Source organism: Aythya fuligula, chromosome 15 (assembly GCF_009819795.1).
Source record: "Aythya fuligula isolate bAytFul2 chromosome 15, bAytFul2.pri, whole genome shotgun sequence".
NCBI lineage: Eukaryota > Metazoa > Chordata > Aves > Anseriformes > Anatidae > Aythya > Aythya fuligula.
In genome coordinates, this window is record NC_045573.1 from 15,431,057 (window position 1) to 15,446,734 (window position 15,678).

Genomic DNA, 15,678 nt, shown 5'->3' on the forward strand with positions numbered 1-15,678 from the left:
AATATGGAAAGTCAACATGGAGGTCTTACTTTTGTTTTAATGATGCAGAGTGTAAGTACTGGAAACCATACCAATGGCAACACAAGATATGTTTAAAGCTTAACTTACATCTTTTTTGCTATCTGCACTGTGCAGACTCAAATCATAAATACAAAATACATGCTTAATTTAACGAATTTATACAATAAACATATTCCTTCTGCAATAATAGCTTTGCTGTTTCCTCTCTGTTTCCCTCTCTTAACTATATAATACTTTCTGGGGCAGAAGATGCCTGTTATTTTCATCAGTGAGAGATAAGAGATGTCAGCATAGAATCGAGCTTGAGCTATTCTTAATCACAGTCCTCATATCACTTTAAAAAAGCAACTGGGGATTTCTTTCAGTAAAGCTATCAACTGGGATTGAAACAGAAATACAGTTTAGGCACATAAGCTTAACTGACTTTCAAAAAGAGATGAGCATTTAGGCTCTTCTGATAATACCACCCTTAGTAGCTCAGGTTTATGTATACATGTGTAGCTTTCTTAAGGAAAAAAATAACATAAAATTAGCAACGTATAAAAATCACTATCTTATGCCTGTCTCTTATGAGACAGTTTAAAAATATGTTGATATATTATTCTTGTAAAATTATGTTAAATTAAATAATTCTCACAACCTGAATTCTATATGCTGTTATTTTTGTACCATTTATTTTTTCTTTTTCTTTTTTTTCAGTATCACATTGAAATGCTGAACAAACAAAACTGCAATTACATTTCATAGGAGTTCCTAATGTGAATTATGTACTAACCTTTATAACTTTTTCTCTTTTCTTTTTTTTTTTTTTTAGCTAATAATTTGTTTGATCAGAGAGCCATTGTATCTGTTCTTCCTTTCTTACAATTCAAGACATACAAGGTCATAAAAATGACTCCCATTTTGAATGAGACACTAAGAACAGGCAACACAGTACAATTGAAAAGAAGGGGGATTCCATCTAGACTAGCATAGACTGAGCTTCGTGCTTCCCATTAGGGTTACTATGGGTTGTATAGCTCAGTCCTGGTGTATCCCAACCAATGCTCGCTTCCTTAGCTAATACGCTCCCATCTTTTAGTTTTCATAGAGGAAAAATTATTTTTGGAGGAAAAAAAAAAAAAAAAAAAAAAAAGATCACAATTTAGAAGCAAAATTCAGAGTTGGTCCATGTTTATTCAATTGCTTCAATAGTGTTAAAGCAGCACATTTCCACTTCATCTGCAAAAGTACTCAAGTTAGTCATAATTCTATGAGAGCCATTAAAAATCTGTCAGAGAAGTGCTGGTAATGGCAGAAACATTTTTCAGAAGCTGTCAATTTCCCCAAATATCCATCAGTGCTACTAGGCACAACAAGGGATTCCTCATTTAGAATGTGTCAATTCTTATTATTAATGTCACGATGAAAACACCTGCTAAGTGTATGTTTCTGGCAAAGTGAGACTCAGTCACAGAAATGAGAGGGTGAATGCCACTCAGATTAGTGAGCAAAGAAGAGCTGAAGACATTTTTTTCCCCTTACCTAAGGACAAACACTCTATCTCAAGCAGGATCTGGTAAAGGTAAATTTAAGAAATGCACTGAGTTATAATTGATAAAAGGTAATGTGAATCTAATTTATTAGATGAAGATAATCATAGCTACTTGTAAAATTATGTGTTTGGAGAGATTAGACTCTTGGTCATTTGTTTGGTTTGCAAACTCCAGGCATAACGTGTATTGGAAGCATTATACAGTCTGTTATGCTGCGGATGTTGGCTGTTGTCAAAAGTTTGACTGCTGCTCCTAAGGACACACCAAATCTTGATTTAAGCTAGTTAGTCTGGCTACTGATACCATGAGCACCCCCATAATCATCACAGACACACACACCTTTCGAGAAAGGTCTTTCCACCTAAACTCAATCTCAGGGCATTGTGCTTGACTGCTACTGCCAGACTCATAAAGCTCTGCATGCTGTGCTCTGCTTTTAATAACACAAAGAGAACAAATTTATTGTATGTCTCACTGCAGTGTATATTCTTGTACATGTACAGTTACTGACAAAATGAAGATGGTGACTGCTGTCATATATATATATATATATATATATATATATAAAATCACTATACCCATGGGATTATGTGAGCCTCCAAGATTATATCATTTGTAAAACATCTTACTGGGTTTCAACGGCAAGACTAGGAAGAGAATTTCAGAGTTCTGCTTCAAATTAAGACAAACCTAATTCAGTACGAGGTTACCATTAAAGAAAATGTTCAATGAATTCTCTCCTTATTTCTACATCCACGGCATAAGGTAAGAAATATTTTGAGACAGAGGAAACTACTGGAAACAACAGCTAATTAATCTGGCTATGTGATGGCTGACAGGAAAGTTGCTCACTGCAAATTAGCAAGTCCTTTCCAAAAAAATTGTAACATCTTAGCTGGTAGCAGGCAGCACTGCATTCTGAGGCTGATACCACAGGGCACTTAAATACCAATTTAACATTAGGCTCATGGCTTTAAGTACATGGCATTAACTTTAATGAGCACTCTTGTATATAATCACATATCTGGATTCACTGATAGAGCAGGCATGAAGAAATAATGGGCCATAGCTTCAGTTTGTGTAAATGATGTGACCTAATTGAAATGAATAGAGTTGTGCCAATTTCTACCAGCCCATAACCAGGTCCCAAGGGTTCAAAATCTAGCAAAGTGGAAGTCAACTTACAGTGCAGCTATTACTGCAGAGTTGTCTTTCTCAGACAAACTACCAAAATCCTCTCTGCCTTTCTACCAAGCAAGAGTTAATGATCTTTTGAAAAAAAATGATAAGGATAACCACAGTGCCTCAGCCAACCCTGTGTCTCTCAGTACAAGATATTATGAAGGCCATGTGTGAGTTATTACAAAGAGCACTTTGGCTGTCACATTTCTCTGCAGAGCTACTGCAGAGATTGCAAAGTACATAACTTACTGTTTTACTTGGTGCTTTATAAGCTTTTGTATATGCCACTTCAAATAGAAAACAGAAAAATCTGCTTTTAAATAGACTTAATTTAGATTATATTTAAATTTCATCTTTCTCTTCTTCTTTGCAAATACAAGAGTCTGTCCACTGGGATCAATGTAGCCCCTCCATCCTTCTTGCACAGTGGCCTATAGTTCTGGAAGAAAAGTAGGATTTTGAAGTTTTTCAGATTTAAAGTTATATGATTGCTGCTACTCAGCAATGTGGAGATACTTTATCCATAACATCAACATTGAATAAGATGTCTGAAGTCAAACAGTGCAACTATATACCATCATAAGCTACTTACTTGACTTCAAAATATCTATTATATATCGAGTAAATGAGATACATATGTTGCTACAGCAAGGGGAGAAGCTTAGAGTTTTAGTGACAGAAATTGCTCTTGGAAATAAGAATTACTCTTGGCAACCATTCATGGTCCTCACAGAAACAGAGAAAAGTAGATCACATCCCATCAGAATGTAGGGGTTACAATAATTGATTGATCACTGTTTTATGCCTTCCTATTCCTTTTAATTCTCAGTCTCTTGTAAATCTAACAAAAATCCAAAGGGCTTCCTGTAATACCACCCTTTAGATTTTTTTTTAAATAATCAACAATAATGAAGAGCAAAGCATTTTTCTACTTCCATGTCCTGTGTATTAGAACCAAACTGAAAAAATACAGACAAAACAAACAAAACAAAACAAAAGCAGAAAAATAGTTGAGTTCTTAATGCAGGATATGGACATGAAAGGAACACTGAATTCGTTCACTTACTGTAAGGCAGTAACCTATGCAGATTTTAGTTTGAATTCCTCTCCTCTCTACTACTTTTTTATATTACTTCTTCAGGCAAGAGATACAATAGGACAAAAAAAAAAAAAGAGGCACTTTTGTTTCCTTTTTTTAGTGAAAAATTGGTGAATTTTCATTAAAATTCACATTTACTAAAAAATAACCTTTTTTTTTTTTATGGAAAGATTTTAGGGATAAACAACATGAACTAAAATATCTGGATAGCTCTACATATTTTCACTTTAAGGCCTTTCCGTCTCACTTTGGTATTTAGTGTTAGCCTCCATTTCTGGAATCCATCTAGCATTAGATCATTCCCCTTCAGGGTAAGGATTGTCTTTTTATGTTCTCTGCACCTTGCCTACCACCATTTAGATGCTTGACAAGCTATCAACAAGAATACTGAAATATTATTATTTCCTATTTTTTATCTAAAAATCTTTTCATAGTATTACCAAAATAATGTAGATGTTGAACACAGCATGTTCTAATAACAACATTTTTTGCCTGCATGATTTGCCCTCTGCTTTTGCTGTTTCTTGATTGTTCATAAATCCCTGCTATTCTTGACCATCATATCAGTATTTCTTGCCTAGTTAGCCTCTGAACCCCATTCCCATAAGACAAAATTAAGAAACACACACCCACTACACTAACCACCACTGCATCCAATCCACATATGGGTTTTATTGTATGAAACACTACTCTAATGATAGTTAAGCATATTACTGCCTAGAAAATTAACTCACGCTGTGAACAAAATAAAATAAATTTGTTTTGCTACAAGGTTGTTTTCCAGCTGTTTTAATGCAGACAATCTTTTCCTGAAATGCAAATTGGAAAAGAAAGAAAGAGAGAAAGAGAGAAAGAAAGACTTTGAAAATCTGCATAATTTGAAAGTGTTTAATGCAAATTGGGTAGATCAGCCTAATTTTATTTCAGTACTTTTTAATTGCATTTATAATTAATAAAATACATTAATGTGCTACAGAGAAGGTCAGGAGTTCTGGTGAAAGAATCTAATTAAAATGCTCTACTGCATTTATGTCACACATACGCTTTGTAACCTTGAGGCTTTCCTTTAGCAGCAGTTTTTTATACATCTGTTATTTATAAATTTTGTCTTCAAAACAATAGGCATGTTTGTCTGGGAGTAGCACATGTAATGTAAGTATTCCAATATCTCACCCTACATGCTCAACATGTTGATTATGATGATCTGGTTCATTTCATAGCATACTTTTTGATGACAAACAAATAAAAACACATTAATTCTCTTTATATTGAGGACTCTTAGATGCCCATGTGCTGCCCAGTCTTTTCCTCTTAGCTGTCGTGAATCAAGCTGTGCAACATAACATTGGCAGCCAGAGAAAGAACTGAAGTTACTACCAGCCAGAAATGTGAGTAAACATGACATCAGGTATTTATCCTACCACTGGAATCTGCTAGATATTTGTATTTAAAAAGGTAAAAATAAATTTAAAGAGAAGCATACAGCAATAATCTGCAAGCAATAATTAGTGGTGCTAATTTTTCTACTTAGAACTCATATTGTGATTTTATTACATTTAAATTACACATGCTCACATGTTCAAATGCTTTCTTTTCATCACCCTCTTAGGTGGCAAAACATCATTAACATTCTTCTGGGACTGGAATGATTGCTCAGTAGGATTAGAGATTGCTGCCTCACTGAGTTTTATACATACTTCTGCTATAGACCTGAGCAAAGCCTTAGGGAAAGAAGCAAACAACAACAACAACAACAACAAACCACTTTATTGTGTGTCCTTCCAGCTTTTCTCTGTGTACTAGTAACATAACTTACATGTATACATTTTGGAATAATCACTGGAATTATAAATTCTGGAAATACCAGCTCTGTCTGCAGCAGAAAAGATATCTCAGCCTTCAATAGGAAGGAAAAACATAAGAGAATGATCATTCATCCTCAGGATAATGCACTGAAGCTTTCAAAGATCTGTTGCTTCTCTCCAGCTGTAAAGCCTGGGCAGTGTCTGTGGTCAGTTTACTAGTCCTAACATCATAGGAAAGAAAACAAGCTCTGAGGTATATAGAATAGGTAGGCTAAAACATATGTAAAAATGAATGACATCCAATCCTTTCTTTTACAACCTCTCCCACCCATTACAAAGCAGCCACCAACTCCTGTGGAAATATCCATGATATCTGGAAATAGAGCAACTCAGTTCAGTCATTCACTGTCTGCTTTTACCTACTGGGACTGAAGGGAGCGAAGGCTTTTCTGAAATGAAGTGGTTTTGAAGAATGTCAAAACCACTTGGGCTGTATGCTCACTTAGCCTGGTAGGACTGAACTATTGAAATCTTTGCCTGCCTATGGGACAGAATTGGCTCAGATAACCAGCTAGATGGAAACAAACTTTGAAGAACTGGCAGCCACAAATACAGAACATGAATTGGCAACAATGAATGAATGTGTGAACCGAATATAGTATTAGAGCAGTGTTTGCAGAGCAGCAAGAAAGAAACTTTGGAATCTGTGGACAAGCGATAGAAGTGACATTGACTCGCTTAAATTTTGCTTTGACACTCTAACGTAAATAAATATTGTATTAGAGATGGCAGGTAAATACTGCTGTGTTTTGAATGGCTGGCAATGCTGTCAACCATATCACTTTTGGTGTCCAGCATCTACCAGGGGACCAACCTCATTTAGGTTCCACAAAGAAATGAAGGAATCTGAAAGCCAGGTGGCCCAAACTCAAAATAGTTCAGCTTCATGGCTTGCAATTGCAGAGATGTGGAGAGCTCAGAACTTGTGTGGAGAAGTGAACACTCCCAGGAGATCTTGATAATTCCTGGGAGATTTCTGTTAGCAAAACTTGCTACCCGAAACCACGAAAAACATCCACTTCATTAACCTCACCCGAGAACCAGTCTTCCTTTCCCTTTAGAACCACGGCCGTAGATACGAAGAGTTGCCACAATCACTGTATGATGCATGATCCACCTTTTAAAAAATTTCCCCTATTCCAGCTAAAACTTTAAAAATCAGAATATAAGGCAGACATTATTCTGTCATACAGCCTTAATGGTGCTAAAATTCATTAACAACATCCTGAAATTTTATGAGGATATATCTTCATGGGAATCTAACTCAGAAAGTCTGATATATTTAGGGAAAAATACAGTTAGCTCCTCTAATATGAGTGATTGCTTTCCAGATATGCTATATATGAGTAAATAAAATTCACTCGAATAGCAAAAGTACTGACTATTGCAGAACAGAGATGGAAACAAAAATCCTGGATTAGGCAAACAAAAAACCCCATACCTTGACACTTCACAGTCCATAAAATTCATAGAGAGATTAATATGAAAAATAAAATATGGCAGATAGATAATATTAGTCTTTTTTTTTTTTTTTTTCCCCTAATGATTCAGACTTGCACTATTGTCTCAGTTTGAATCTAGGTGTCAATTTCTCATTACACGTGCAGACTCTAGGTCAATGTAATGAATATCTGCTGGTAAACGCTTATTATATCTTAGCCTAATTCTAGTAAAATGTAAATGGTCTATTTTTTTAATACATAGATACGGTTCCTGACTGCAATCTGTCTTTGATTAGCTAACAAAAGTGTATGAAAATCCTGCCAAACTGATGATTCAAAGTATTTCAGGCAAATCATCATTGGCACACTAAATAATAATAATAAACAAACAAACAAACAAAAGCTATTAACTTCTCTTTAGTACAGACTTTAAAAATGGTGCAATCCCCATGTTTAGACTACACAGACCTTCTCGGTCCTTTTTCATCTGACACTGATAAAACTAAATCATTTAACTATTGGTAGAAAGTCTCAAATGAGAATGTGCATTCTGGAGTAGGGCCCCAATGCCAAGTAGTTCACCTAGGCATATGGATAAGATAACTCCAGTAAGTTTTTTTTCATCTTTTGATCTCATGAGATTTAATAAGGACATTTAAAGAACAATTCTGCTGTCTCTTTTAGATGTCTACGTCAAGGATAACTACAGTCATGGAAAAGTCCTCACCCAAAAACCTGCTTTTTACAGCAAGGAAAGCCCTTGCACTAGCCAATTACACACATTCAGTGTGTCTCCCTACAGGTTCAAAACCTCCAGAAACGATCTGATGACATGCTCACACGCAGCGCAGAGCATGTTTTGCACACACTGATGACACACACCCTTTCTCCCTTCCCAGTCCCATGAGCAGGTATTAAAGAATGAACTAGTGGACTTAGCGAATATTTCCACAGTAATTGTACAGTTGACCAAAAAAAGCAAGCTGTTTCCCTCCAAAGAAAAAAGTTATTCTATGAACAGCTTCAACCTCAATCTAACTGAAAACCTCAAATGCAAAATAATTATTATTCATTTCTACCTCCAACCAGAAACAACATGAATTTCTGTTTTATGCTGGAAACTAGTCTGACTATTACTGTGTTGTTATATTGCAACACTGAAAAAAATCCCATAATTACCAATACAAATTATTCAAATTTATCTGTACTATTCATTGTGAAAAAGACACAAATGATGATCTAACCACAGAACTAAACAACTCAAGGAAGTGGATATTTAAAGAGAGATAATATTCAGCTTTTCTCAGCACAGTAGTATGAAAGGTCACAGGAATATAAATGTTTCTCAGCTTTAATTATCTCTGAACTGGTTTATTTTCTTTTTTTTTCTTTCTTTCTTTTTTCCTTTTTCCTTTTCTTACATTTTAATTACAGTTGGCAACCCTAAGTCTCCTGCTGGTAGATTTAATAAAAACTGAAAACTGGAAAATAATATATTCCACTGTATAGCATTATTGCATCCCAGTGCAAGAAACAATAAACCAGTACATTTTTTAAAAAATATACAAATGATATTGCAGCTCTCTTTACAGTAAGTAGTTCAGGACTTTTGAACCAGATCTCAGTACCTTCCCAATCATTTATGAATACACCTCCATACCACATCTGTCTTCTCTTGTTTCCATCAATTGTTCTTATTCTATGTGAATATTTCTACGCGTCAGAAGTCATGAAGACTCTCGTGTCTGCTACGAGCTTCAAACAGCACTGTGAAGCATCAAGCTGCACTGGTCAGAGAAAGCCCCAGATGTAACAACATTATAGATTCCTGAGTGCCATCTACTGGAACTTTAACTGTTAACTAAACCTCACAGAAAATTGCAAGTTCCATATCAAAATTTTGTATACAGGTATATTTATTTTCCTTCCACTTTGGGTTAAATTTCTTCCTCATTGATACTTACTGCATAATATTAAGTTCATGGGAATTTTAACATATACTTTTTTTTTTTTTTTTTCATTCTGGTGTATTCACTTGAAATGTTGTGACATTATCTGTTCAGTCATATTTTTCTATGTCAAAATGAACTGAAACGTTTCACTTAGTCTTAGTTCAAGAGTGACATGTCTGGCTGTACTCACGATGCCTTATGGAAATGATGCATATGCTCATTCTCTTATATAAGCAATGGTTCTTCATAGGAACCATGTACGTCATGATGTGTCATTACAACATTTTCAGGACATAGTTTGATAGGGATTTTTTTGAAAAGCACAGTCCAGGAAAGGAGCCTGAAGGTTGAATGGAGGTATGAACAGTAGAAATTACAACCCAGTGGATGAATATTAAGGTAAACAGCATCAGGGAATTGGTAGGGAGGATCTCAGGCATTTCTGAAGGGCAAAGGAGCTCAAAGCAACTGGCAGGTCTTTAAAGAAAAAACACTGGCAGGTCCTTAAGGATAAAAAGGTAAAAGAACAGTTCATTCTGGTAGTCAGGAAATGGAAGAGATGTATCAAGACACTGACTTGGCTAAGCAGGGAAGTCATGACTGATCTCCAACAAAATAGGCTGCATATGGAGAGTAAAAAAAAGTGAGGCCAAGCTACAAGGGAAAAAGACGGAAACATTGCTTAAGTATGCAAGAAAGGTGGTAAGAAATTCAAAATGAGGACCAGTCATCACAGATTTACAATGAGAAGTCATACCTGACCATATTGACTGCCTTCTGGGCTGAGTTAACTAAGAAGTTAACTAAATTAGTTAACTGAGTTAAGTAAGAAGTTGGACTAGGGGCTTCCTGAAGTCTGAGTGATTCTATGATATGATGACTTTTAATTTTCAGAAAGGCAAAAGATAAGCAAATAAAAATAATAATCCCCCTAACTGTATCCAGTGGTTTTAGACATTAAAAAAAAAAAAAAAATCAAAGCCCACCAATAAATAAATAAATCCTGACTAGCTATAGCTGGAGACTGCAGTGGAGAATCTCTTGACAAGCATTTCTCAGGATTGCACCAAGCTATTCCTTTGCCCACCGCAATGTCTTATTTGGTGAAGTCTGTATTGTGTAAAGTGATCCAAGACCAGCAGTCTTTTACACAATTTCTTAAATAAATTGGCAGATTAACAGGTAGATGGGGGAAAAAATAGTAAAATCCTTCAAGAGAGAAATCACAGTTTAGTTCAAAGATGTTCAGTGGTTCCTACTTCTTTCAAGCATTTATTTTTCAAATAGAATTTAATAAATTTGATGTCTTCCTAGTCCTGAGAAATATCTGGCATCTTTCTCCTTTTCTTTTTTTTTTTTTTTTTTTTTTTTCTTTTCCATACAGAGTACATCTAATAACTAGGCAAAAAACATCTGAAACTTGAATTTCAGTATCTGTACTTTTATTCTGGCTCCCTGAACACCAACAGTAAAGAGGTGCTAGTTCATGAACAATGTCAATTAAAAATTTTGGTGAATAAATAAAACACATGGGTTTTAAATTTAATTGCACTACATCTTAATCAAGAATCAATTAAATCAATAGATTGATACGGATAAATTGTAAAGAAAACAATTTGTGTTGCATATTGGAAATCAGAAAAAAAAAAGCATGAAAGACAGCCACTGAAATGCTTGTAAGATATACCATACAAGTTCATTTTTGTTCAAAATATATGGGAATAAAAATGTAATAATACTTGCTTCATTTTTTATTTTTTTAATATATTGTAATTAGAAGACTCTAAGTCAGAAAGCCTCAGAAGAAAAAACCTAAGGTACTGACAGGAAAAAATCAAAATGATAGATATGAATACCAACCACTATGCCTACTTTTAAGTTTCTCCTTAGAAAAGTCTTTCTCACATCTAGATTACTGATAGAGCAACTATTTGGAACATTTAGTCTTCGGTTGTCTGTGGAATGTTTCAATTTAACAATATTCTACATTGCCTAAACATTGAAGCTTGAAAACTCCTACTTTGGTTAGGATCCTGTTCTTTGAAAATAACATCTTTTTGCTGTTCACAACATTAGATTTGCTGATCATTGGCAAGTCTAAACAAATTTACAGCATGTGAGGATCTGCACAAACTTGTCTCTGAACTTTCATTTTTTGAAAAGAAAAGGACTCCTCTGTGATTTTTGTTTATATATGTCTTCAAAAGACTGAGGTGTTTTTTTTTGTTTTGTTTTGTTTTGTTTTTGTGCTAGCAGTTAGGGATTAATATTTAACACAGAGCTTCTATCAAAAATACTTTTCAAAACATTATTTTAAGAACAAGCAGTTTCTTTAACCTTGTCTTATAATACAAGCATTTTCTATATCAAAGCTGCTCCAGAGTAAAGTCTAGTAATCTGGAAATAATTTAGTCTTAGGTATTCATTATTAGTAGCTACCTACTTTCTCAGATGCCTTTTAGGTTTCCTTTTGATTATTTTCCCCATTTAGTTGGGTGTCAGGTTACTTATAAGCATAATTAATTCATGCTTTGGACTCTCAGGATTATGAAGTATTTTAGGATGGCAGTGCTAAGACACAATGCTTTAATTCACCAGCTGTCATGTATTTAATTAGAGATTTTGAAGAATCTTTCCTACTTATGTGAACCTTCATACTCTGTGTTCAGGAAAAAAAAAAAAAAAGAGAAAGAGAGAAAAAAAAAAAAAGGCCCCTTAGTAAAAAGGCTAGGACTCTGATAAACCGTTTCCTAGCATGACAGACTTTAATTAATGTTAGACCTGAAGTTGTACAACTTGTCATCTGCCAACACTGACATTTTCCGAGAAGCTGGACTGTGGGTGCAAGTGAATGAAGCTTGTATTACTTAGAGAGACAGAAGGAGCATGGCCAGTGTTGCTTTAAAAAGCACACAAGCTTCATGAATTTCCACTCTCTTGTGAAATAAAATGCAGCAAGATGTGTTTTGTGTCGTTCAGATGTTCACAAAGGTTAAACCAACAAAATTCTTCCACCCAAAAAATCTAAACCAACCTTCAAGACCTCAAGATTTATATTTTATATATTCTATATAAAGTAAGAACATTTTAAAAGTATTAAAACTGGAATATTTTTAATGTATCTAAGAGATACATGCAATCTTTATGAGCATCATATTAGCTATTTGTACTGGGTCTGGCTGGGATGGAGTCAACTTTCTCTGCAGCAGCCGACAGAATGCAGTGCTCTGCACTTGTAGCTAGAGCAGCACTGGTGTCACACCCATGTTGTGTCTGCTGCTGAGCAATGCTGGCACCGCATCAGGACTCCCTCCAAGCCCCCCAGAGACAGCAGGCTGGGGGTGGGGGCAAGAGTTGAGGAAGGAACATCACCAGGGCAGCTGACCTAAACTAACCAAAGGGATATTCCATGCAATATCCCTCAGCAATAAGAGGTGGACAAAGGAAGAATAAGAGAGGGATGGGCTCTAGTTGTGAAAACGTCTGTCCTCCCGAACAACCGCTACATGCGTTGAGGCGCTTCTTCAAGGACAGGTCAAGCATCACTTGTTGGTGGGAAGTAGAGAGTAATTTCTTTCCTCTGCATTTCCACGTGGCCTTTTTTATTTTATTTTTTTTCTTTTCCTCTTTCCTTTTTTCCTTTAGTCAAAATATTTAATTAATAATATTTTTTCCTTTAAAATTATTTTTCCTCTTATTAAATTATCCTTATCTCAACCCATGAGTTGTTTCTTTCCTTCAATTCTTCCCCTCCTCTTCTGAGGAGGGAGAGTGAGAGTGTAGTTATGGTGGACTTCAGCTGCCTAGCAAAGTAAAACCACCATATACTGTATATAGAACAAAAAGTGTATAAGAAGAGGTCATGAAATTGTGATTCTTATTTATGCTATCCTGACCTATGCTTTAAATTACTTTTGCATTAACAATTCTCTTGTTATAATGGTAGTATGTAATGCATAGGCTACACTGTAGTATTTTCAATATCAGTGGCTACATTAATAAATGAAATACCCCTCTTACTCTGCATTGTGGTTACAACTGTGTAAATATTTAAAATTTTAGATTTTTTTAGATGGATTCATGTAGCATCTAAAGTATATAATAAACCTTTGCAATAGGAAAGCATCCTTCTATAATTTTATCTTGAATCTTATTTCTTTTTCTCAGCATGCATATTAATGAACTGATTTAAAGATGTGCCTTTCTAAAAAGCTTCCAGTTTATTTAGGTTTGGCAAGCCTGACTATCCCATGAAAATATAAGCAAAGTTCTTGATAACCGTTTCAGTTAGGTGGCCTAATGACAAATCAGAAACAGCGATCAAAGGACAACCGTTATAGAGTGCAGAAAGAATATAATGATAATTTTAAAGAGAAACTTAAATGTACTCATTTTATTTCTCTTTTTTTTTAAATAGCTCTACCAACATAAGGTTGTTCTTGATGGACTGTATGTATCTTATCTAAGGCTAGGAATTATGTAGTATTAATTACTAGTTAATTAGTATTATCCACATCTGTTCCCCTTAAAGTCAATGTATGATTCAACATTTAAATGGAAAAAAAAAATCAAATCTGGAGTATTTCCTTCTTAAGGGACTGTGAGGAAAAAGACTAACAACAAAAAGGTGCAAGAATTGTTCCTTAACGTGTCCCTCTGCAGTAAAAGTATAATGACTGTGAAGCTCCAAGTGCAAATAAGTACTATTTTTCTGGTTGCTGCGTAAAATAAGATGTCTTATGGGAGTGGGTAAAAGGAGCTAAAAGAAGATCTTAAGTTTATGATCCTTATAAAACATTCTCCCTGGAAAGATTACTCACCCAATTACCAAGTGTTTGTAAATAAGATTGGTAGCAAACTAGAGGCTGTGTAGAAATTGGAAGTTTTCATTTTGGGAATCCTGTTGCTGCAGACATTAACACGGTTCTTAGGCCCTTCTTTTTCTCATGCTCTCCCCACTCCTCAAAGCGCTCTGCACCATGGAAAAGCTGAGGATGGCAACCTGGCAGTTATCCACATGGCAGCCAAGTAGACAAACCACAGTACTTTTAGCAACTTGGTGCCCTAGGCTGCTTGTTGTGTAGGTATTGGGCAACTAATCAATAACACTAAATTAGTAATCCCCGGAGCCAGCCAGCAGGGAATCCCACAAAGTCTAACTCTTGGAAGGTGTTGGCTTGCTGGTCTTTGCAGACACGCCAGCGAGGGAGGAGAATATATGCTTAGCTAGGGACACAAGCAGCATGGAGTCCATTGTGTGGGATGCAGGACTGAAATACCTCGAGGATCACAAAATCTTCTTTATTTCAATTGGCTAATGCAGGAGGAGGTTGGGACTGGAGAGAGCAAGAGAAACAGTAAAGAAGCAAACTATTTCCCTGTCTGGTTTCTCTCAAAAGTTTTAGTGAAATCACCTTCTCAGCTCATGTCAGATTAATAGCACTACTAATCATCACTGAACCTCATGGCTGATGGCCTCTAAGACATAGAGCAGAGCACTTAAAAAGTGACTATAAAAAGCAACACACTTTCCTGAAAGTCACTCAAAATAGTTTTGCCTGTACAACACAGTACATGCTGTAATGTAACCTGCTGTTTACCACACAACAGAGGTGTGAAAGGGCCAGGGCACCACAACTAAAACAGCAGTGGCACAGAAAATTGCTTCCTGAAGCAGCAACCTGAGCATGGGGGTGCAGGTTGTTGGAATCCCTTTATTAAACACTTGTGTGATTGTTGGAACAAGATTTTGACTGGAGCCATACCAAACTATTTTCACACACCAGGGACAGAAGTGATGGCCAAAAGGAGTCTCTGACATAAAAGGGATGTTAAGCTCTACTGAAGAAAGCATCTTACCATTGCTGTTGGCTACTGAGAGATAAGTTTCTGTATTTGGCTGTGTTTCAGAACAGTTTTATCAAGACTAGATTCTGGTTACATACACTGACTTGGAATAATTTGCCGTATTTAGGAGGATGCAGAAAGATTTTCAGAAACCTGCTTTTGTTTTAAAAAAAAAAAAAAAAAACTATTTGTTATGTTCTATAATTAACAGAGGAAAAACAAAAGCTACACAAGATTATTGGCTGGCTTGGGACTTTCTGAGAGAGGTATATCCTCTTCTTCCAGAAAAACTTTTTGTGTCTTAATCTGTTCTTGGCAGTGTATCTGAAAATGTTATTTCTAAAGAAAATGCAGATTTGCTCTATGTCTATTGAAGAAGCCTGGAATTTTGGATCGTGTTCAAAACAATAAAAGAGCTGGAAGCTGAAATGGTTCTTCAGACCATGATATATACCTGTAAAGGAAATCTTACCTAATGTGTAAAACATTTTCACTTGCAATTCAAAATGTTTTCTACTGACTGAAAATAACAAAGAGCTACATACGCATATAATGGCATATCCAGATTATATTTCAGAGACACAGAAAAATGTAGTGATATCACTGAATGTCACAGATTGCTCCATCTCAAATATTAACACATGAATTAATTTGCTTTATGAAAACTTAAATTGCCCTTTTGTTCCTATGGATACAGGAGATGACTAAATCAATGGCAAAGTGTAGCCCAACTAC